Source organism: Triticum aestivum, chromosome 5B (genome assembly GCF_018294505.1).
Source record: "Triticum aestivum cultivar Chinese Spring chromosome 5B, IWGSC CS RefSeq v2.1, whole genome shotgun sequence".
Lineage (NCBI taxonomy): Eukaryota > Viridiplantae > Streptophyta > Magnoliopsida > Poales > Poaceae > Triticum > Triticum aestivum.
The window spans coordinates 26,818,907-26,843,517 of record NC_057807.1 but is presented as its reverse complement, the minus strand read 5'-3'; the positions used below and the strand labels follow the sequence as shown (position 1 = coordinate 26,843,517).

The following is a 24,611-nucleotide window of genomic DNA, read 5'->3' as shown; positions in this document are numbered from 1 at the left end:
ACACAACTTTCTGGATCGATCTCTTCTCTCCCTCCCCATCTCCATCTTCTCCCGCCCCCTCGCCGGCGCCACCATGTTCGTGCCGCCGGCAGCTGCTCCCCTCCACGCCCCTATGCCGTCGCCGTGCATGCCTCTGCTGCCGCTACCGGCCGTTGGCTGCCCATCCGCCTATCGCGTCGTCGCCCTCGTCCAGTGGAGCCGCCCTCATCCAGGATGGTACAAGCTCAACTTTGACGGGTCGGTGCACCATGACGGCTCTGGGCGTGCGAGCACTGGGGGAGTCATCAGAGACTCCTACGGCCGCGTCGTGCTCGCGTTCGCCAAGAGGACGCCGCACGCAGGTGTTGGCGTCGTCGAGGCAAGGGCACTCATCCGTGGCCTCCGCTTCGCTCTTGTGAGCGGATACGATCGACTCGTCGTGGAAGGCGACGATCTAACATTGGTGTTGCTGCTCCGGGGCAAGTCAAAGCACACGCGTATACCAAGTGCCATGCACGCGGAGATCCGTCGACTTCTTTCCTGCTTCCGGGAGTATGAGGTGCAGCATGTGTACCGGGAAGGCAACCAAGTGGCGGACACCCTGTGCCACCAGGCGTATCGATGCCCCGGCGTGTGGAAGATGGATCAGCTGCCGCCACCGGCCGTTTGGGCCAAGGCCGAGGACGATCGTCACGGCGTCGTATACCCGCGACTCCGAGCTGCCGCCACCGGCCGTTTGGACCAAGGCCAAGGACGACCGTCACGACGTCGTATACCCGCGACTCCGGCCAGCACCAACATGATGATGACACCAGTCAGCCGGCGCTCTGAGTGGGTGCCACACTTCATGCAGTGTTAGTATTCCTTGCTACGTACTCATTAAGCTTTACATACTATGCATGCACACAATAGTCTCTTTATCCTTTGTCTCTCTACTAGATTCTGCAGCTACTACACTTAGAGATGATTCTAGTTTCTTTGAATCTCCATCAAGCACTATTAATTTTACTAGAGCTTTAGCAAGTCTCCAGCCAGGCAGCAAAACCCAAAATGACGTGCATAACATAGTTCACTATATCTCAATTAATCTGGTCCTAAGCTAAAGGGTTTAAGTAAATAAAGGGCCTTTACAATAACAAAGTAAAATAAAGCAGATAACTGAGGAAAACTCATTTATGTACTGCAAGCAAGCACGAGACGGAGCGTAAAACGCACTCGTTGCAAAAAAAAAAGTAAAACGCCCGTTTGCTACCCGGCTTGTAGCAGGATTGGGAATAGAATTGAACTTGTTGATGCACGCGTAATAATGTGAGCTGCCTAAAGGTCTGAAGACTGTGCTAATAGTTCTGTAAAATTAATATTGGTTGATCTAGATTCTTTGGCACTGGTGTCTTCTTTGAGTTAAACCTGCAGTTTCCTAGTACCGACACGGGTTATTGAACTATTGTGTGCATGTGTGGATGAAGCTTTGAGCGTAAGCAAGTCCTTGATGTAACCAGTTGAGTTTTGTAACCAATCTATGTAATGGAAGGAAACATTGTTGGCTTGAATTTTTATGCAACGTATACATTTATCCTATTTTGCTTTTTATATATAGCATGCTTTGGTCGAAAATGTGTGCATATTGTGTATGAATGTAATAGTTGACCATCATATGTCATCCTTCCCGTCATCCAACATGTTGTCACCCCCTCCCCCATCTCCCGCCGCAGCTGACAACCGTAGGCACACCCACATGGTTGCTTGCCTAGGACGCCAGCGAGGCACTGCATGTCGCCACCCCCACGCCTCGAGGAGCCGATGGCCACCGTTGCCACAAGGAGGCGAGAAGACGGCCATCAACGCTATCCCTTCCACGCGAGAGGAGAGAAAAGACAGTGCCCCCAAAGCTATGTTTCCGCACGAGATGGGGGCGGCACACAACCACCTCCAACGTCGTGCATCGGGAGGCAGCGAGCAACCATGTTGCCACCACCAACTCTGCACCTTTCTTTCCCACCAACAATACAAGACTTAGAGGTGCTAATAATAATAATAATAATAATAATAATAATAATAATGCAGACGCATATTCTTTTGCTCCTTCCGCAAGCAAGTCCCACATGAGGGTTCTTTTTGCCTCCCGCCGGCGCTTCCGTCGATCTGCCTCGTCTTCTGTGGCCTTAGGGCCATGGAGGCATGATGGATCCTGGGCCATGCTGGTGGGAGGGCTCATGATTTGTTTTTAGGCGTTTTCTTAGTTTGTTTAGATTTTGTATCCTGCTTAGGAAGACAAGGCAGAGACAACTCCCTAATGAGAGAATAATTAAGGTTCTTCACTCCTAGCGCCCGTCCCGACAGTGCGTCTAGTGTAGTTAGAGGGCATGTGGAGGTGTGTCTCCAGTTGATCTCCTGGGATTCAGTCAGTGTTTGTTGTCGGGGATCTGCTTGGATTTTGTCTGCATTCATCCTTCTACAGGTTGGTTCCATTCGATCTACACTTCTCTTCATCTGCGATGGTTGATGTTCTAGCGCATTGGTCTTTGGGGCCTTAGTACGACAACTTTCCGACTATCTACAACAGCAAGGTTTGCTCGGCTTCTTTGGGGAGGGCCGATGACAGCGGCGCACCCTTGAGACGCTCTAGTGCTTGTAGTTGTCGCTAACTTGTCCATGGGCATGGAAGTAATTTTTATTGCGTCCTGAGTTCTTGTATTTTCATGATGCACATTCAGTTTGACATGCAGCTCATCCTGATCGAACCACTTGCAGATAGACCAGACCCATATAAAGTCTTTAGCACATTGCTCTCGATCACCCGAAGTGGTCATCGCATTGCGAAGTCCACAGTGGTTGGGAACAGCAACATAAACAAGGACTAGTAATTGACAGACATCGATATTGAGCGACAAGCAAAGCACAAGTAGGCAACACATCCATTTTTATTTTATGTACAAGAATAACTATCACCAGCTATATCATTTGGCACACTTCCACAGCTACCGGCCAACAGAGAAAAACACAAGTCCCGCTCATCTTGCCTTTTTACACAATAATACTTCCATGTCTCGGCTCTTCGGCACCTTCCCACTTTTGGGGGTAACGACGTCGGCATCATCAATCTCAATGGCACCAAACTGTCACTGCCGTGCATCCGCATCTGAAAGCAACAAATGCATCAAGTCAAGAAAAGTATAAAACAACACAGATCCTAGAATGTAGAACACATTACTAGTAAATCTGTAAAAGCAAGCTCATCGATCTATCGATTCAAATAAAATGCCTACTATTGACATGCAATAAATATATGAATCTGCGGCATCGATAGAAATATATGTAATCTCTGCTCTAACAAAATTCCAACATGATATACTTCACAACATGAGGGCTCAAGAGAAAAAAAATTATACAGATCACAACATGATATACTTGACCCTGATTTACTCCCCCCAACAGTACAGTCCCTTGCTAATTTACAAGTGACAGCCATACACTCAAATTCACAGCACTAGCATATGTGAAGATAGAACTAGCTAGGACTGGAAATCGAAGTCCATAAGTTCTCTATTAATTAGATGCCACACAGGGACCCATAAGGGACAAATATGCCAAGCAACATGATATTTCAGAGTTTGGACAACAACAAGAGCTATCAACACAATAGCTAATGAACAAGCAAGACACAAAGCAACAGCCACCTATACTACATTCGGTAAGTGGATTTTTTTAGCTTGGGTGGATTAGCAAACTAGCAGCACTCCCAAGAAAATAAAGCACTAACTTTCCTCTGACTTATAGAAAACATGTGTAGCCAACAAATACACGATGACATGACAAAAAACGGTTTGGAATTAGAAGAACTTACGATCATAGTCTGATCAAAGCAGAGGAAAAATATGTATGTTGTTTCAATAACAACTATAGATTTCTCTGCACTTTGGCAGTCTAGTAACATGAGACGACACAACAAATTTGTTGCAGACACAGAACAAGTGGAGTCGTTGTAAAACAGACCCGTGCATGAAAAATCTCAGCAAAATAAATTTTCTTGGAACCACGAATTAATCTCAGTGTACTGCTGCACATTAATACAATCAGAAAGATCTACATTTGTGGAAAACATAGTAATCATGCCTCCTGTACACTTAAAGTGTTGAACGGGCAACAATACTAGTAAAACCACACAAAGATTGAGGAAGGGGAAAATGTGAAAGTACAGATGCATGACTCGATGAGTTTATTTACATAACTTTCAGGTACTATAAAAAAAGACCTAACTTTGGGTGCTATCACAGAATCAGAGCTAACTTAGCACTTGAAGCCTAAATCCACTAAAGCGATGACACTGGTTATTATCAAAGAATCACGAGAAGTTCAAGTGTTGCCATCACAGACCATCAATCACCACAGCAAGAAAACTAGGAACTTACCACGGCTCAATGACCGTGGGCACACAGTGGAGAGGAATCAGTGGCTTACCTATGACGGACTCATTGGTGATGTTGGGCGCCTTCTTCCCCGCGCACAGCAAATGGTCTCTTGTCCACCTGCGTGAGGAAACCACATCAGGAAAAAAGAGAAACATCATAGATATGCATGCTTTGGATGATGAAAATACTGAAGTATCAAACTGCATAAGTAGATAGCAATCAAGTACAGAATGTGCACACACACACACACACACATATATATATAAGGGTTTTGTTTTAATTAATTTATATGAGTATACAGAATGTGCCTATATGCACATAGCCTCGTCTTCTTCCAGTCAAGCCCAACTCAGTGACACCTCATCATATTAGCTTTCAATCAGGTAACAAGGCCAGAACTATGGTGGCCTTTCTGTCCGATCCTATTGTGAGCTTATGATATGTAACTCGATACAGATCCGAACCAGACGACAAAATACATATATGATCTGGCATCCGGCATCTGCGCACGGAACCACGCCTTCCAAATCAAATGGAACACACACACACACACACACACACACACACACACACACACACACAGAGAGAGAGAGAGAGAGAGAATGGTACCTCGAAGAGGTCCATGGCATCGGCACTGGCAGGGTCGGCGTCGAAGGCCACCCTCCACCATGGCCGCATCGTCGCCCGAGTGAGCGCTGGCACAATCCAATGGACTCATTGGTGGTGTTGGTCACCTTCTCCCCGGTGCACACTGCGTGAGGAAACTTCATCGTCAGGAAAAATAAAAGACAGAGGCCCCACAGCAAGCCAAAACTTTATCGCACTGGACGAAGGACATGTACCAGCTAGTCTCAAACACGTACCACAGATTACCAGAATATTAGCATATCTTGCACTTGTAGTCTGCAGCCTTGATTCAGAAGCTTGTCAGCACCTTCCGGGGAGCAAGCTTGGCTGCACATGATTGCATGTTTGCCAAATACATCAGCAATGCACAGACGATGAACATGATGACAGAAGGGAACTTAACAATCTAATGTAGAACTTATTCGTAAAAGCATGTAATACTGTACATTACTTAGAATTATGAAAATTGTGAGAAATTAATTAAAAGCGCATATTTATTGCATCCATGGTAAACAATTAGCAGGACTCCCAGGGAAATAAAGCACCGAAGTTCTGTCTATTAGAAAACATGTGTAGCCACCAAATATGCAATGATGTGACAAAAGAAAGGTTTGGAATTACTGTGTGTTGTTTCAATAACAACATCAATTAATAGACTGATCGGCACTTTGGCAGTCTAGCGAGATGAGATGACACACCAAATTTACTGCAGACACCGAACAAGTGCAGTCGTTGTAAAACTGACCCGTACATGAAAAATCACAGCAAAATGAATCTCCTTGGAACCACAAATTAATCTTGATGTAATGCTGCACAGTAATACAATCAGAAAGATCTAAATTTGTTCAAAACATGGTAATCATGCCTCCTGTACACAAAAAGTATTGAACACACAACAATCCTAGTGAAACCACCCAAAGTTTGGAGGGGGAAATGTGAAACTGAAAGTTCATATGCATGATGCGATAGGCTTATTTACATATATCCTTCACGTACTACCAAAAGATCTAACCATCAAACTGCATGAGTACAGAATGTGCCTACATGCAGATAGCCTAGTCATCTTCTTCCTATCGACCCCAGCGCAGTGACGCCTCACCATATTAACACTCAATCTGGTATCACTTGAGGGCTAAATGTACCAAAGATGTGACATTGGTTATTATCACTGATCGCAGGCCATGAATCACCACAGAAAAAGACCAAGGAATTGTCATGGCAACATGGCCAGTTTAAAACTCACCACAGCTCGATGGCCGTGGGTGCAGAGCGTGAGAGAGCAGACGAGACGAGCCAGCGGCTTACCAATGTAGGAGTTGAAGAAGCCACAGGAGGAGGAGAGGCAGGGCGAGAGGCGTCGGGATGAGCGTCGGCGCAGTCCGACAGACTAACCGGTGATGTTGGGCGCACGCGCACCAGCGCACAGCAAATGGCCCTTGTGCACCTGCGTGAGGAAACTACATCAGCTAAATGATCAGGGAGGAAGAAAAACTTCTGTATTGTTTCAGTAACAGTAGCAACTGATAGATTTCTCGGCACTTTTGCAGTCTAGTAACATGAGACTCAACAACAAATTTATTGCGGACACAGAACAAGTGCAGTCATTGTAATACTGACCCGTGCATGACAAAATATCAGCAAAATGAATTTTCTTGGAACCACAAATTAATCTCAGTGTACTACTGCACGGTAATACAATCAGAAAGATCTAAATCCGTTGAAAAGAAAACTCAATAATCATGCCTCATGTGCACTTAAAGTATTTAACACGCGATGGTTCTAATAAAATCACCCAAAGTTTGAAGGGGGGATGCGAAAGTACAGGTGCATGGCTCGATAAGCTTATTTACATAGTATCTTTCAGGTACTATAAAAAGACCCAACTTTGGGTGTTATCGCATTATCAGAGCGAACTTAGCACTTGAGGGCTAAACCCACTAAAGCGGTGACGCTGGCTGTTATCACAAGATCACTAGAAGTGCAAATGCTGCCATCACAGACCATCAATCACCACAGCAAGAAACGCAAGCACACCATCAATCACCACAGCAAGAAACGCAGGAACTTACCACAGCTCGATGGCCAACATAAAACTTGTCACGACTCGATGGCCGTGGGCACACAGTGGAGAGGAGTCAATGGCTTACCTATGACGGACTCATTGGTGATGCTGGTCTCCTTCTTCCCCGCGCACAGCAAACAACCACTTGTGCACCTGTGTGAGGAAACCACATCAGGAAAAAAGAGAAACAACACAAATCTGCATTTTGGATGATGAAAATACTTAAGCATCAAACTGCATGAGTAGATAAGTAATCAACTACAGAGCGTGCAAACAGATAGTAATGACATTTAGCAAGTAATCTGACAGCAAGTACCACTGATTCATGAATAGATCAAAGTATAGTGGATTTAGCTGTACAAATGGAACAAACAATGAAACAACTCTGCCGAGAATGAGACTAATGAGCTGGTTCATTTGGAAAATTAATTCAAAGATTACATCTGTTAAACTGCAATGTCTGAACTGATAGCAACATCTGATGCACATCACTTTGCTAAACAAAAATTGTAAATAGACAAATTTGATAATTCATGCTCTTCCAGAGAGAAAATATGACAATCATGTTTGCTTAACTATTCATAAACCAACAAATCGAAACAAATTGCGACAAGTTGACAATGTGGATAGACTGTCTTTAATCTCAGCCTACGGTCAAAAAAATGACTTCCATTACAGTAGAAGTAAAAGAAAGGGACACCAAAACAAAGCAAAAACAGAACCAGCATCATCATGGTACAAGGAGACAATTCAATTTCACAACAAAATCACAAGATCCAAACACTAAACCATTAGCTTGATGGCCAGAAGACAATCACCACATATCATAATCACTATATCATCGGCTCAGTGGGCCTGAGCAGACCAGAGCACGGTATGGACATAGCTTGGAAGCTAGTTCCAAGAGCAGAAAGAGGAGGAAGGAGAGACAAGGTACTCACCTTAGTTGTAGCCCAGAAGGCAGTCATGGGAGCACAGATCATCACACTGTGTACAGACTGCTGGATGGTCTCAATGTCGAGCCCCTTCAACTTTAGAGAAAACTCCAACCGGCCCTTGAACTTATCAGGTTCCCTCAGCCTATAAGAACCACGAGTTCCAAGTTTTCTCATTTTTTTCCTTTACCAATGCCCTCCTGTAATATTCAAACAAGCAAAGTCAGGCCTTTCTTGAATGGACATAACACATAATGATAGCATAACAGTATTTGAGATTAATCAGCACATAGTCATGCTACAGGAAAATTCAACGGTGATTCCATCATGAACCCAGATAAGCTAGACCAAGACCACACATAATAAATTTGTTATCAAAAGTATGACTAGAGATAGATAGATAGATAGATAGATAAATAGATAGATAGATAGATAGACAGTATCATGTGAAAAAAACATGAAAACACTAAATTCTATAAAAATCAAAGTAGCGAGAATTTTGGCAGCACAAGGAAATAATTGGCAACACACGATGGTTGACTGTGACTTGCAAGCATATGGTTGCAAATCAAACTAAATGGGTAGTTGGGTACCATGAATGAAACCTGTTATATTTTTTTAAGCAAATGGATCATATTCCAATCAGGAACAATATAAGCCAAACCTAGGGTGCTTAACAGGTCTCACTCTTTGAGAACCGCCACTAGAAAAAACAAACAAGTACTGTACAAGATTGCAACCATTGGAGAGTAGAGACTCAGACTGGATACTACTGGAGTGGCATATTACTAGCAACTCTAACATGCTCCCTAGCCTCAGAGTGTTCGTGCTGGACACTAGAGTAGCATATTTAGTAGATAAAATCTTTTAGAGCTACTTTAGCACTACAACTCTAGGAATCGACTAGCACGAATGTGGCATCACAGAACATAAAATAGATCAATTTCCTGGTTGGTCAAATAAAGATCAATTTCCATGGCTCATATATCAGAAAAACATGCGAGTGTTTCTTGGCAACTAAAATAATACACTGGAAAACACACGAGATATTCACTAAGACGGACCTCTCAAAATTAGATAAGCATCAGAACCCACGAAGAAACAACAAATAAAAAATTAAAGTGGCTTTGCTACCCCGTGTAGTGACTCCTAAGCTATCCAGAGCCAGAAAGACGGCTCTAGTTCTGTATGATGAGGATAAAATAGACTCAAAAGTTGCATCAGCCTGAAAGGATGCTCTATAGTCTATAGACACAGTGATTTTGTTTCACAAAAGTCAAGTTGTTGTACTTAAAACTCATTTATACTTGAAAGCACAACCATTTTAATCCAGAGTACCTTTAGGTTCATATATACAAGGCAATTGACAGAATAGTTTGACCTCAAGACTACCCAAGTTAATGTGTCACCAGGTTCCACAAATATACTTTGCCACCCTGTGCAATGAATGATTCCTGAGTTATCTAAAAGCCAGAAAGACTGCTCGTACTTCTCTATGATGAGGAAACAGCAGGCTAGAAAGTTCTAAACAATCCTGAAAGGATGCTATATAAATGCAGTTATTTTCTTTGAGAAAGTCAAGCTTGTCTACTTAATCATCAATAACTGAAAACACAACCATCCTAAGATGATGTGTAGTTCATGTACAAGGCAACTGACGGAATAGTTTTACACTCAGGACTACCCTGGTTAATGTGATGTGCCATCAAGTTCCACCAATATACAAGAAGGAGAAAAAAGGAGTATGACACAGTAAGCATTCCTTCAACAGTGCAACAGAAGTAGGCATCTGAAGAGCGGTGGATGAAAGTAATTACCCATAACAACCCCTTTCACCCCTCTATAGCATGATCTGGTCAAAGTCCAAATCTTCCCTGTCCAGCTGCAGAACAAGCACGCCATGTCAGCGAAATCAGAAGTCAAAAGGCCAAACTGAAGCATGTTAAGAAACACTCTCCACACTAAACATATAATTAATCTACTCGGGAATCATGGAGAAAGTCAGTTGGCACATAAGGAATAACACAACATTTTCTATGAGGATACAGAAGACTAAAAAGTAGTAACAAGCCTGAAAGGATGCTCTATACATGCAATGATTTTCTCTCCCAAAATTCAAGTTGTTCTAGTAAATCATTTATACTTTAAACTACAACCATTTTAATACAGGGTACACCTCACATAAAAGGCAATCGCTGAATTGTTTACCCTAAAGACTACCCTAGTTAAAGTGCCAGTAATTAACTACTTACTATACATGATAACAAGAGGAGAAACAAAGTGTGACATGGTGATCATTCCCGTGGACCAAACTATGCTCACCCAGTCAACATGAGCACCATTGCACAAGATATTCTAGAGATACCGCCTTGCCTTGTGGTGTTAAGTAAATGGAGATAGAGCTTTGATAGGTTTGGGAAACCTATGATCTAGGTTTGAAACACACACAGCAAAGAAAGCTAGATTGACACGGTCCTTCCCGCGGATTCGCATGGTTGTAGTTTTTGAACTCATTTCAGTCGTCCGCCTACATCCATCACACAAATGATTGTTCAAGTCAGGTGTCAAGTAATATTCCCTCCGTCCCAAAATAAGTGTCTCAACTTTGTACTAACTCTAGTACAAAGTTGTACTAAGGCTGAGACACTTATTTTGAGGTGGAGAGAATAAGTAGAAGGGGGCAGTTTCTGTAACAAATCCGGGTGCGAAGATGAGCTATTCAGCTATATTAATCATTTTTCTGACCAACACCGATCGCAAACAACCATGATTAAGATAGCAAAAAGGCGGCCTAGTTGATATGCCAATGTCGTTATCTCAGTCGCCTTCCAAGTGAAGCACGAACTAGACAAAGCAACACAAAATTACATGGCTACTGTGCAATGCATCAATAACTAGAATGTATCGTATATATTCTTGAGTAGATACCAGTTCCTATGACAATGAAGAATAAACAGCATATAGAATAGCAGATATGCCCCTAAAGGATTTGTTCATATTATATAAAGTTCTACAGTAGCATGCCAAGATCCACCTTGACACCACAAACATGCCACCATGGGAGAAGTGCACAATAGCTGAATACACACCGGTGGCTTACCTAATTTTAGCCATGGACATTTGTGGATAAGAGGAGGACAACCATGGCGGAGACGAGGGGGCGGCCAAGCGTCCCCAATCTACTACTGATGCAGAGTTGCCGGTGACAGGAAAAACTCCACCGTCATGTTCAGTCTGACAGGACAATCAAACAGTGCACACATAAGCAAAACTAGCTTCAGTTAAATGCATAAGCAAGAAGACTATATGTTATCGTTAGAGAAGAACTAGAACACAATAATACACTCATTCATGATCTGCAACACAACCAAAGCAGACCATTGATCCAGTCTACAGGATCCAACCAACCATTGGTTGAAACGACCAAGGAGTAGTTAGCTACTAATCGGAAGAGTTAATCATGCTAGCAAGTACTCCCTCTACAAGCTACTAATCGGACTTTAGTGATCTAAACGCTCTTATATTTCTTTAAGAAGGGAGTATTAAACAATGCCCTAGAAGTATTGTAAGTACTGAAAATAGATCATACAGTCCATGCTAAACAAAAGACCAATGAAGCCAGAATTTACAATTGTAAGCAAGCCTTAAGCATCTTGACACTATAAAACAACAACACTAAACCCTAGAAAAAATTGGGGATTTTAGGAAACTAAGCTACAACAGGAAATGTGGAGCAACTTATTTGTGTATGACCATACTATAATTAGTGAACTAGCACCAAACCATACTATAATTAATTAGCTAGCTGAGCATCTTTAGCATCACAACAACCTAAAGCCAGTAGCCAAGTCCACCTTGCAAAACAACACCAGTTCTCTCATGCAACATGCATCAGTTCATAGGGTTATCAATGCCCATGCACAACAGAGAGAGAGAACCAGTTGCTCGATGGCCATGCACGGCAGAGAGAGAGAGAGAGAGAGAGAGAGAGAGAGAACCAGTTGCTTACCACCTACTGGTGGGAGGCAGAGCAACCTTCTGCAGGCTGTCATTGTCGCTATCGATGTTGGGGTCAAACTTGATGATGTCCTCATCGAGCTCAGGCGTGCGTTACCGCATGTACCTCATCAATGACATCCATGGAGGGCGACTGCTACTCCAAATCAAACAAACAAATAAATTAAGGGATATAAGATAGACTCGAACTCCAAGCAACATTCTTTTCAGTGGAATCTGTTGAGGTAGCACAACAACAATCAGTGCAAATGCTCAACTTTACTCATAGACAAACACATGCCGACGAAGGAAAAACGATGGCATTGGATGCACAAAATTCCTATAGCTCACACCTCACAGGCAAGCACTTGCAGGCAATTGACAGAAATGGTACCTAAGTTCTAAGATTATGGACAAACAGTAAGACATGCAAATCTCCCTGTGTTGTGCTATCAAGTAAATAGCTGCAAGCTACTAGGCACTCTAACATGCTCCCTACAGCAAGGGCATCAGTTACACATACACAAGTACCCAGCATAAGCAGCTACATCATTTTATCCTAAAACTCAGTTTGTAGATCAAGGTTAGACGAACATTCCTACGGATCGAACACGGTTGGGCGAGCTTACACCCATAATCTTCAAGCCAACCAAGCTATCACTCAGTTCTCATTTTTTACACAAATCAAGCTGATCTACTTAATCATTTATACTTACGAAAACAACCATTTTAAGACAAAGTGCAGTTCATATGGAAGGCAATCAATGTGTCACAAGTTCCACTAATATATGAGAAGGAGAAACAAAATATGACACTATAAAATTCATCCCGTGATGAAAACAGAAATGTACATGTCTGAAAAGCAGTGGATGAAAAGAAGTACCAAAATAATGATCCCTTGCACCCCTCTGTATGAGTTGGTTAAGGTCCTAAATCTTGACTGTGCAGCTGCACAACAGGCACACAATGTTATAAATAAGAACTCAAAAAGGGAGAACTGGAGCATGTTAAAAAAAACTAGAAATTACACTATGAAGCGAGAACATATATACCTTCAGTAGGAGCTCCTCAAAGCACTGCTCCATATCCATGTTGGTTTTGGCACTGCGCTCCTGAAATAAACATCCATCCCTGCCAAAGGTCAAAGCATTCCTTTTCGCGACAGCTCTCTCACTTTCCTCCCAGACCAAGCATATACATTCAGCCATCTCTGAAGACAGGTACAAGTAAGTAGTACTTACAAAGTGCAGATAACTGACAAAATCTGCAAGTGTGGATAGAAATACCTTATCCACTTTGTTTCCAACAAGCACCTTCAGGCTAGGAAACACCTACTCCTTCCATCCGATGTTGCTGGTGTGGCCGATGAAGTTGAGATCAAGCGGCAGCTTGGAGAAGACATGCATCAGATCTGCAAAAAGCAAGCTCACAAGGTCAATTAACCAGAACCAACAGACACGATACCTGGTATATATGTGCACGGGCACCAAGTAACCGTGCCCCACCAATATATTAAGCATTTCAGTTAATCAAAATATGTAATCAGTTGCGAGCCATGGCAAGCGAAACTAAGGGATGATGTGCATGTTGGACTAATATATGTAGTTTCTGCACCCGCAAAAAAAAAATATGTACTTTCTGAAGCCTGAACTTTCTGGCATGTCCAAATTAGAGGCCATCTCGATTATTAACAAGGAAATAACATCACTATCCAAGAGAAAATATTAATTAACTTCATTAGAAAAGTTTCAAATTATATTGACAAGTAAATGTCACCCCAAGGATAGACACTAGTTCAGCTTTCACTGAAAGTGACTCGGAATTTTTAAGGTTAAAGAAATACACTACAGTGCACCAACTAATCAACTATCGGGTAGGTCAGAAAACAGTTTTCAGAAGCAAAGAAAGCTAGGTTGACACGATCCTTCCTGCAGATCCGCATTGGTCCCTAGATAGAATACACAGCTAGCTACATAATAGATCCACTGAGACATCATCGTTCGGCCATACAAAAAAAACACTCACTCTAGTAAGCACAAACTTGTCGAACCTCACTTATTAACAATCACCAATATATCAAACAAGGTCTGGTCTACTTTCTGTTGGGACTCTACAATTCAAGAACACAACACAGTGCCTTCCAGTTAGAAAGTTGAAGGACTCATGCATTACTGTTACAGTATCACATAAAAGAATGAATGAACGAATATGTAGCCTCTGCATAGAATTCTACATTAACACCCACAATTGGAGAAGGATTATTAGCATGATCAGCATTCCATTTGTTAGATGTGTATAGTCCCTTTTCGGTATATCCCCGTTGTATAAGGGGTTTTCTGCACTTTGACACACATGTATATGTAATGGCCTTTGGCCCTCAGGAAATGATAGTTGCTCATTATCCAACATGGTATCAGATGTTAGGTTCCCCTCACTCCCACACGCTGCAACTCCGTGCTAGCTCTCCTCCCGCTCCATCCACTGCCAGATTTGGCTCTCCTCACCGCGGATCCGTCCGTCCCGGCTCTCCTCGCCACGGATCCGGGCGCCCCGGTCCTCCTCGCTGGCTCCGCTGCCCTGCCGGGCCGCCCCTTGCCTCTTCTCTGCTCCGCTTGGCGGCTTCGCCCGGGGCGCCTGCTGCTGCTCCCGCTACGGAAGCAGCTGCTTCCCTACGCGCAGGGCGCGAGCGCGAGCGGCCGCTGGCTGATTCGAGCCGCTGGTCCGGCTTCCCTCGCCTGCCCGCGGACGGGCCACGCATCTCGGACCCGCTGTACTCTGCCTCGCGAGGTTTGCGTCGCTTCCGACCCCCCCCCCCCCCCCCGCTCGTTGACTTCCTCCTCGTGAGCGGTTCGGGCCTCCCCAGTCCAGATTCCGTTCGGGCCTCCTGAGTTCCCCCCCAAAAAAAAGAGAGAGAATCAGCATGTCTTCGTCTGGATATGTGGCTGTTCCTCGATGCTCGGTAATCTTCGATGGCACGAATTATGCTGAGTTTGTGGGATTCATGTGTATCCATATGCGCGGGCTCCTCCTGTGGGGTGTTCTCTCTGGCGAGGTACCCTGTCCGCCCTGCCCTGTTGCTCCGGTGGCTCCTGTTCCGCCGGTACCACCGGTACTTGCTCCGGATGCTTCTCAGGCTGATCGGGATGCAACCAAGGCCCTTGATGCTGCTGCAGTTGATGCCTATGATCAGCAGGTATCCGCTTATTCTGATGCCCTTTCAATCTACCGGGATGATCTGTCTGCTTACACTCAGTGGTGCAATGATGATGCTCGAGCTGCTGCTGTTCTCACTGCCAGTGTCCTCCCTTAGTTTGCTTCGGAGTTCATGGCCCTTGGCACTGTTGCAGCGATGTGGTCCTATCTTTGTTAGCCCTCTAGCGATGCTTTATACCTCTTTGTGGTGTGTCAAGAGCATGCTCTTCAGCAAGGTGATTTCTCTGTTGATGAGTTCTATTCCCAGTGCTCTGCCATCTGGCGTCAGCTGGACTCTCTTCGGACAGTCGTTTGTGGAACTTGCCGTTGCTGTCAGACTACACGGTCCGATTTGGAGTTTCAGCGGGTTCACGAGTTCTTATCTCGTCTCCGCTCTGAGTTTGAGCCCAGGCGTGCTCACTTGATTGCTCGTGGTCGTGTCCCTATCTCGGAGGTGCTTGCCGAGCTCCGTGCTGAGGAGACACACCTTCGCTCTGCTGGGTTGCTTCTGGTTCCGTCAGTATTGGCTGCCCGGGCTCCTGTGTCGTCTGCTCGCCTCACTGCTCCGCCGCTCCTGCCTACTCCTCCAGGGGGGGTGAGCCGTCCTTCTTATGCTGAGAAGGGCACGTCGCGCCGTGACATCGTCTGTGGTTACTGCTCCCGGCAAGGTCACCCAGAGTCTGATTGTCGCCAAAAGAAGCGAGACCAGAGGCGCTCCTCCTCCAGCGGGCTTCCTGTGTCTTCCTCGACTCCGTCACTCACTGACCAGGACATTGTTCGCCTCAAGCGTCTCCTTGCTTCCTCAGGCTCCTCGTCGACTGGCTTTGCTGTTGCTGTGACCGCATCCGCCTCCTCACCATCACAGGCATCTACACAGTCAGGTACATCTTCGTGGGTTCTGGATTCTGGAGCCTCTTTTCATATGTCTTCTGATTCTTCCGTGTTGTCTTCTCTCTGACCTCTTGATTCGCCTGTCAATGTTCTTACTGCCGATGGCACATCTCTTCCTGTTGCTAGTCGTGGTATTCTTTCCACTCCATCTTCTTCTGTTCCGAGTGTTTCACATGTTCCTCGCCTTACCATGAATCTTTTTTCCGCTGCCCAACTTACTGATTCTGGTTATCGTGTCATTCTTGATACCGACTCTTGCTCCATTCAGGATCGTCGCACCAAGGTTTTGGTTGGTGCTGGCCCCCGGCGCCGTGAGTCAGAGGGCCTTTGGGAGGTTGACTGGCTTTGTGTTTCTTCCGCTGCCACCACTTATGCTAGCTCTCATGCTCTTGCCGCCTCTTCGTCTGCGTCCTTCCAGCAGTGGCATCATCGCCTTGGTCACATCTGTGGCTCTCTCTTGTCTTCCTTAGTTCGTCAGGGCCTCTTAGGGTCTGTATCTGGAGATGTCTCCTTACATTGTAATGGCTGCAGACTTGGCAAACAGACTCAGTTACCTTATCCTACTAGTGAGTCTGTATCTTAGCGCCTTTTGACTTAGTTCATTCTAATGTCTGGGGTCCTGCTCCCTTTGATTCGAAAGGTGGTCATCGCTACTATGTTTTGTTTATTGATGATTTCTCTCGCTACACTTGGCTCTACTTTATGAAATCTCGTAGCGAGGTTCTCCCTATATACAAACGTTTTGCTGCCATGGTTCACACCCAGTTTGCCACGCCCATTCGTACTTTTCGTGCTGACTCCGCTGGAGAGTATATCTCTCAGCTGTTGCGTGGTTTTCTCGCGGAACAGGGTACTCTTGCCCAGTTCTCCTGTCCGGGTGCTCATGCTCAGAATGGTGTTGCTGAGCGAAAGCATCGTCATTTGCTTGAGACGGCTCGTGCGCTGATGATTGCTGCTTCCCTTCCACCCCATTTTTGGGCTGAGGCTGTTTCCGCATCCACCTATCTCATCAACATTCAGCCATCGACTGCTCTGCAGGGTGGCATTCCTATGGAGTGTCTCACCGGTCGGTCTCCTAACTACTCAGCTCTTCATATGTTTGGATGCGTCTGCTATGTTCTTCTTGCCCCCCGCGAACGCACCAAACTGATTGCTCAGTCGGTAGAGTGTGTTTTCCTTGGCTACAGTGATGAGCACAAGGGCTATCGGTGTTGGGATCCAGTGGGTCGTCACTTGCGCATCTCGCGTGATGTGACTTTTGACGAGTCTCGCTCTTACTACCCACGTTCTTCTTCCTCGAGCTTCTCTGTGGACGACCTTTCTTTCCTTCTTCTCCCCGATACACCCTGCTATGTGCCTCATGTGTCACCTCCTTCTCCGGCACCTCTCCTTCCTTCTCATTCACCTCCGACCCCGTCTTCTCCCTCCTCCTCCTCCACCTCTCCCCCATCCTCTCCAGTCCGTCGCCCTCTCTCACCGTTTCCTCTCCACTATACTCGACGTTCTCGTACTGAGGATATTGCCTCTGACGAGCCTTCCACCTCAGGTGCACCTCCTCTCACACCCCCTACGGTTCATAACATCCATGCTCAGCCTCGCCCTCCGCCTGATCGCTACTCCCCTGATCGGTACGGTCTCTCTGTCTTGCCTGAGCCCACTTCCTATCACACTGCCATGACTCAGCCTGAATGGCAGCTTGCGATGGCCGAGGAGCTTGCTGCCCTTGAGCGCTCTGGCACATGGGATCTCGTTCCCCTCCCTTTCCGGTGTCCGTCCCATCACCTGCAAGTGGGTCTACAAGCTTAAGACTCGCTCCGATGGTTCTCTTGAGCGCTACAAAGCTCGTCTTGTGGCCCGTGGCTTTCAGCAGGAGCAGGGGCGCGATTATGATGAGACTTTCGCTCCTGTGGCCCACATGACCACTGTCCGCACTCTTCTTGCTGTGGCTTCTGTTCGTCAGTGGTCTATCTCTCAACTTGATGTTCAGAACGCTTTTCTCAATGGCGAGTTGCGTGAGGAGGTTTATATGCAGCCACCACAGGGGTACTATGCTCCTGATGGTATGGTCTGTAGACTTCGCCGCTCTCTATATGGTCTCAAACAGGCCCTCGCGCCTGGTTTGAGCGCTTCGCATCTGTGGTGACCACGGCTGGTTTCTTGCCCAGTGACCATGATCCCGCGCTGTTTATTCACACGTCTCCTCGTGGTCGGACTCTTCTCCTTCTCTATGTTGATGACATGATCATCACTGGTGACGACACTGATTACATCGCCTTTGTTAAGGCCCGCCTTCACGAGCAGTTCCTTATGACTGATCTTGGTCCTCTTCGCTATTTCCTTGGGATTGAGATCTCCTCCACCTCTGATGGCTTCTACATCTCTCAAGAGAAATACATTCAGGATCTTCTTGCTCGAGCTGCTCTCAGTGATGACCGCACTATTGTGACTCCTATAGAGCTCAACGTTCAGCTTCGTGCCTCTGATGGTGACCCTCTTCCTAATCCCACTCACTATCGTCACCTCGTCAGTAGCCTTTTCTATCTTGCTGTTACACGTCCTGACATCTCCTATCCCGTTCACATCCTGAGTCAGTTTGTTTCAGCCCCCACCTCTGTCCACTATAGTCACCTCCTCCGTGTTCTATGATATCTTCGTGGCATGATCTCTCATCGCCTTTTCTTTCCTCGCTCCAGTTCTCTTGAGCTCCAGGCTTACTCTGATGTTACCTAGGCTAGTGATCCCTCTGATCGACGCTCGCTGTCTGCTTATTGTATCTTTCTTGGTGGCTCTCTGATTGCCTGGAAGACAAAGAAACAGACTGCAGTTTCTCGCTCGAGTACAGAGGCTGAGTTGCGAGCCATGACTATGTTGACGGATGAGGTGATTTGGTTGCGATGGTTACTTGAGGATTTTGGTGTGATGGCTACTACCTCGACTCCCTTACTGTCAGACAGTACTAGTGCTATCAGTATTGTGCGTGACCCAGTGAAGCATGAGCTCACCAAGCACATCGGTGTGGATGCCCACTTTGTGCGTGCTGCTGTGCAGGATCAGACTCTTGCCCTTCACTATGTGCCCTCGGAGTTACAGTTGGCTGACTTCTTCACGAAGGCACAGACTCGAGCGCAGCATACCTTTTTCCTCTCCAAACTCAGTGTTGTTGATCCACCATGAGTTTGAGGGGGGGGGGGGTGTTAGATGTGTATAGTCCCTTTTCGGTATATCCCCGTTGTATAAGGGGTTTTCTGCACTTTGACACATGTATATGTAATGGCCTTTGGCCCTCAGGAAATGATAGTTGCTCATTATCCAACACCATTCTCAAGAATTTTAGGTCCTACAAGATGTAAATGAACATGTGCAAAGTAATAAATAAAAACTCATTGGATTGCATCTTCCAGGAAACTAATTCACCTTCTGGCTGCTTTTACAGAAGCAAAATGATGGTGGAACTAGTGTTTAGAGACTGATGGCTTATTATCAGTTAAGAGCTTGAAGGTTGTTGGCACGGTCCAACACTGTGGCATCCAAAACACGTCCGCCTTCTTCAAGTAGAGCCCCAGGTCAATGATGACTGGCTTCGCCCTCTGAAACCTACACGTAAAGACTCACAATGCCATCAGTATCCATGCAGCCACAGCGCGCAAAAAATTCAGAGTTCAGGGCTAGTAAACACCTACTCCTTCCATCCGATGTTGCTAGTGTGGCCGATGAAGTTGACATCAAGCGGCAGCTTGGAGAAGACATGCATCAGATCTGCAGCAAGCAAGCTCACAAGGTCAATTAACCGGAACCAATGGACACAATACCTGGTACATCTGTGCACAGTCACCAATTCGCCGTGCCCCACCAATATAGTAAGCATTTCATTTAAACAATAAACATATGTAATCAGTTGCGAGCCATGGCAAGCGAAACTAAGCAATGATGTGTGTGTTGCACTAATGTTTAGTTTCTGAAGCCTGAGCTTTCTCGCATGTCCAAATTAGAGGCCATCTCGATTATTAACAAGGAAATAACATCACTGTCCAGGAAAAAATATTAATCAACTTCATTAGAAAATTTTCAAATTATATCGACAATTTAACGTCACCCCAAGGATAGGCACTAGTTCAGCTTTCACTGAAAGTGACTCAGAATTTAAGGTTAAGGAAATAGACTGCAGTGCACCAACTAATCAACTATCACAGGTAGGTTAGAAACAGTTTTAAGAAGAAAACAGTTTCAAGAAGAAAAAGAAACTACACCCATGACCGTGTGCAAGTCTGTATGTCATTTTTCCTGTTGTGGATATCACATCACATCTAAGATGCCATTTGCTCAGCTGCAAACGATCAGTGACAGTGATTTTGCTGGCAAAAAATTTCTCACCGCAATGGCAGCTCACCAGAAAGAGGGGGGGGGGGGGGGGGGTACAGCAAGGTCGAGAAATTTGGACTGCTGATCTGTTTGTAGGGGTGATTAACCAGAGTGTGATAAAGGTAAGACGTCGGGGTAGATGACCCTGCATACAAGGTACCCAGCAATTACCTCTAGTAAAACTCACAAAAAAAGTCTGTCCTCGTCTCAGTAGGACCTAGCTATCACAGTGGCATTGGTCAAAGAACCGACCATACTGCGTCTTGAGTTGTTGCCAAGAAACTTCAAGGCAGTGTGTCTGCGAGACAAGGACAGCATTTGCTTGGCAGATTACCTAGCACCGCATGCATGGAAAAACTCCCTACTTTAGTTAGATAGCTAGCGTACATGGCTACCACGTAACCACAATAATCAACTCGCCTAGCTGCAATTCCTTGACGGAAATTCTAACAGACCTAACTCATGGTCCAATGTTTGAAAGCTTCTTAAGCTGATTTTCTCACCGGTTCTCATTTTCGCCGTTCAAGGTTTGATCCCTAATAGTTGTATGATAACTTTGTTATGACCAGCTATATTCTACTACTGTGCTCACGTAATCCGAGACGAACGGAACCCACCCAGCCATGGTATTTTGGTTTGGCAACCAACCAGGATATATAGGGACTAATAGGCTAGAGCAGAGCATGGAAAACTGACACGATGCTTTATTTCATTCAAGGGCAATCTATATATCTGCCAGTAGAAGAGTGCAAAGGGAGCCGTCTTGTCCTCCAGTTAGAAAAAAATGTGATGCGTACAATGGATGCACACACCATTTGCTTCAGTTTAAGTCATCCAAAACTGAACCAATACGTGATGCACATACAGTTTGGTACAGTTTAATTCATGTCATCCAAAAGAGAAGTACAAACTGAACCAGAGTTGAACCAAAACTTAGAAACACAAGTGATATTCAGATCAGGAGGTAGATGGGCTCACCATGTCCGCTGCAAGGGGCGGTCCGGGCGTTGGGTGGGAGGTGAAGATGGATGTCGGCCTGCTGCTCCACCTCCTCTGGCCGCTGTACCTACAGCGACGACACAACAAAAGGGGTTTCATTTATTCAGAGTGGAGGAATTGTCAGCCACAGCAAAACAGTGGTGTTCCCATCATTCATAGCTCTGAAGAATAAAGTAACCTCTCTCTGAAGAAATCAAGCATAATAACAAGCAGAGAGCAAATATTTTCCAAGTTATCAGAAGAAGAATGATTTGTCGAAAATGGAAGGAGCAATATGTTTACTAGGCGGCGGGCTAGAGCGGAGCAAATCCACAAGTTGCTGCTTGGGTTAAACAAACAAACACAAGACTTGCAGAGGCAAGTTGGACAAACACATGTCCATCCAGTACACGTTGGCAGAGGATCCAACCATTTGTGAATGCATCAAGGCAAACACAAGACCTATTTTGCAGCAGAGGAAATCATGCACAAGGCTACTTCCAGTACAATACAGGGAATCAATCTAATTTCTGAATGCAATCAAGCAGCAAATAAATAAATAGCTGCCAATAATATCAGGTAGGTACTTTGAACTCTCATCGGGCATTGCAGCACAAACAAACTAGTAGAGGAGAAAATGTTTAAATCGGGGAGAGGAAAAGAGGGTTGAACCTAACACGAACAGCAGCTTCTCCGTGGAGTGACTGGATCGAGGAAAGGACCTTCCTTCCGTGGCATGCGTGGGCACTAACTAGCAGGCTTCTCCATGGCCCTCCTCTTGAATTTCTCTCCCCATGGCCTCCTTCCTTCCTCTTCACGCACATAGGGAGATGAGACGCGTCAGATGTGAAGAGGAAGAACACCGACCGGAGGTAGAAGAAGAAAGAAGGGGAGAAGGGATCTGACCTGCTGCACCTCCTATGACTGCGGGCTTGCCATGGCCATGGCTATGGGTGGAAGAGCGGGGCCAGCTAGGGTTTCGAGCGCCGTCGAGGAGAGAGGGAGGGTGGCTGGACGCGGCGGTCCTCCACAGCGACTGGAGAGGGGATGAGACGGGGATCCAGCGGGCGGCGGTGCTTGGTCTGGTCGTGGAGACGAGAAGGGCTCCAGCCCGCGGCGGTCCTCTGCTGCCCCACCACGGTGGCTCCTCTGCAGCGACCGGAGAGGAGGAAGAACACGGGTGATGTTGCCGTCGCCGTCGTCGCCGGATTGGGGATCGCCGCGGCGGCGCGGGCGGGATTGGTTCCGGTTGGGTGGGAGCCGCGGCGGCATGGGGAGTCAGCCCTGTGCGTTCGGTTTATTCGGTTTACACGGTTCGGTTTGTACGGTTTTTCGGTTTGTATAGTATTAATATTTCGATAAATACGATATGAAAATAAAATACGATTCGGTTTCGGTATATACTAAACTATTTCGATATGGTTTCGGTATATACCATAAAAACCAAAGTTGGCGTGAATTTGAAAATGACGTAATAATAATTTGCAAATTTATGACTCAAAACACATACTATTTTACACAAATAGTATATGACTATATATAAGTATATATGCATGAATTGACTCATCTGTTGATGGTTATGGACATGCTTAGCATTTTAAAAAGAGAAAAATGAGTATGTTACAAGAAAAAATTACGTGCTTAGTAGTGAATTTGACTCATGTACAAGAAAAACGACAACTTGTATGGTTGTTCATCTCAAGAAATATAAATTTATTTTTTACTTCGGTTTATTCGGTTAATCGTTCAGTTTTTCGGTATATACCATAAAAACCAAAGTTCAAATCAGTATGGAAAGTTCATACCGTCATATCGTACCGAAACCAGAAACCATAAAAACCATAAAATCGATTCGATTCGGTTTAATTTCGGTCTGTTTTTTTTGTTCGATTTTCAAATGCACAGAGTGAGTGGGGAGGGGCTCGATGGGGTTGGGTGGGGGAGTGGGGACTGTGGACTCTTCCCCTGCCGCTCTTTTGTTTTGCTTGACTTACTCAAAAAATTGGTAGGGTCTGATTAGTCGGCCGGGTCCTCCCACGGATCTATTACATGTCCACTCAATCCTAGCCATCCACACATATCCAACGTTCGACATTTTGCCTCGTTTTTCACACACACAGCCGCAGCCGGGGCGTGGAATTTTAGGGATCCATCGTTCTCTCTCCTTTTCTTTTTTAAGAGTATTAATTATGCTTTATTTATTGATGACTTGACTGATTGGTCAATCACGACGTCACTTGGATCGATTCCCTTCCCTACTTGATCTCAGTCGTCCGCCAGCATCCATCACACGGGTTGTTGACTCTCTTTTGAACTCATCAGTTGGCACAAATGTTTCACACCACCGTCTAGTCTTGGGCCGTGTAGTTTAACTTGATCGCTCGTGCTAACTTTGAGCGTTGAAACTTGACGTCAATGGTAGGTGGCCCTCTGCTTGGTCACCTTGACAACAAGGTTTTTCTTCTTGTTCTTTTGATTTTTGATAAAGGGCGACAGATGTGGGTGTGGTCCCCCCCCCCCCCTCTCTGAATCGAGCTGGAAAAAAAACAAAGGTTAGTGGATTGCTATGCTCTAATTGGTCACAAGACGCCTCCCACGGAATCGATGCGTTGGAGACGGGCAGCATTGGGTTCCATAGCGTATCGTGCAGTGTGAGCGATACCAAAGATTCATTATCGCATGTGCCCATTTTGTTTCCAAGCTAATTTCCATCCAAGTCGCATGAGCGTCGCAATCTAGGCACTGTCCTCTATGCCGACGTGATGGTCCCCATGCCGTGGGTTTCAACGAGGTTGATATGGGCGTGCAACACGCCCAAGGAGCCGGTCTACTCGGCGGCGGTATCCACATCTCTAGCCTCGATCGTGTAGTTTAACTTGATCTCGTTCGCAACGCTTTCGATGGATTTAAAACTTTGTAATTAATCGTCTCAAGGGAAAACGTTGGCATCAATTAATCGTTTCGGAAGGCGGAACGAGCTATTTGACGTCAACTTGGCTGCTCGCGTGGATAAAAAACGAGTCTTTGCGTGAATGTATGCATGTTGAGAGAGATGGAAGAGTCGTGGAGGAAGACGTCCATCCGTCCGTCCTGGAAATGAAACGACGACGGCCATCGGAAAATACAATGTGTGGCGATGGAATGTAAAATCTTACAAACAAACAAAAAGATTGTGTTTTTTAT

General features: G+C 45.5%; 1 long non-coding RNA gene across 5 annotated transcripts; it reads right to left on the bottom strand.

Annotated features, from left to right (window-relative positions):
- Nucleotides 1-2,857: 2,857 nt before the first annotated feature.
- On the bottom strand, nt 2,858-22,716 carry LOC123110215 (uncharacterized). Of its 5 annotated transcripts, none has more exons than XR_006453229.1 (18): nt 22,335-22,716; nt 22,101-22,240; nt 21,429-21,516; nt 19,768-19,847; nt 19,506-19,685; nt 13,295-13,419; nt 13,061-13,218; nt 12,892-12,956; nt 12,022-12,165; nt 11,113-11,246; nt 9,830-9,894; nt 8,019-8,212; nt 7,163-7,230; nt 6,321-6,459; nt 5,252-5,342; nt 4,998-5,139; nt 4,438-4,505; nt 2,858-3,118 (listed from the first exon to the last, which is right to left on the bottom strand). It is a non-coding gene; the product is annotated as an uncharacterized lncRNA (long non-coding RNA). The 5 variants fall into 5 exon arrangements; XR_006453227.1 differs by having other exon boundaries at nt 19,772-19,847; XR_006453231.1 differs by having other exon boundaries at nt 5,262-5,342; nt 19,772-19,847.
- Nucleotides 22,717-24,611: the final 1,895 nt, after the last annotated feature.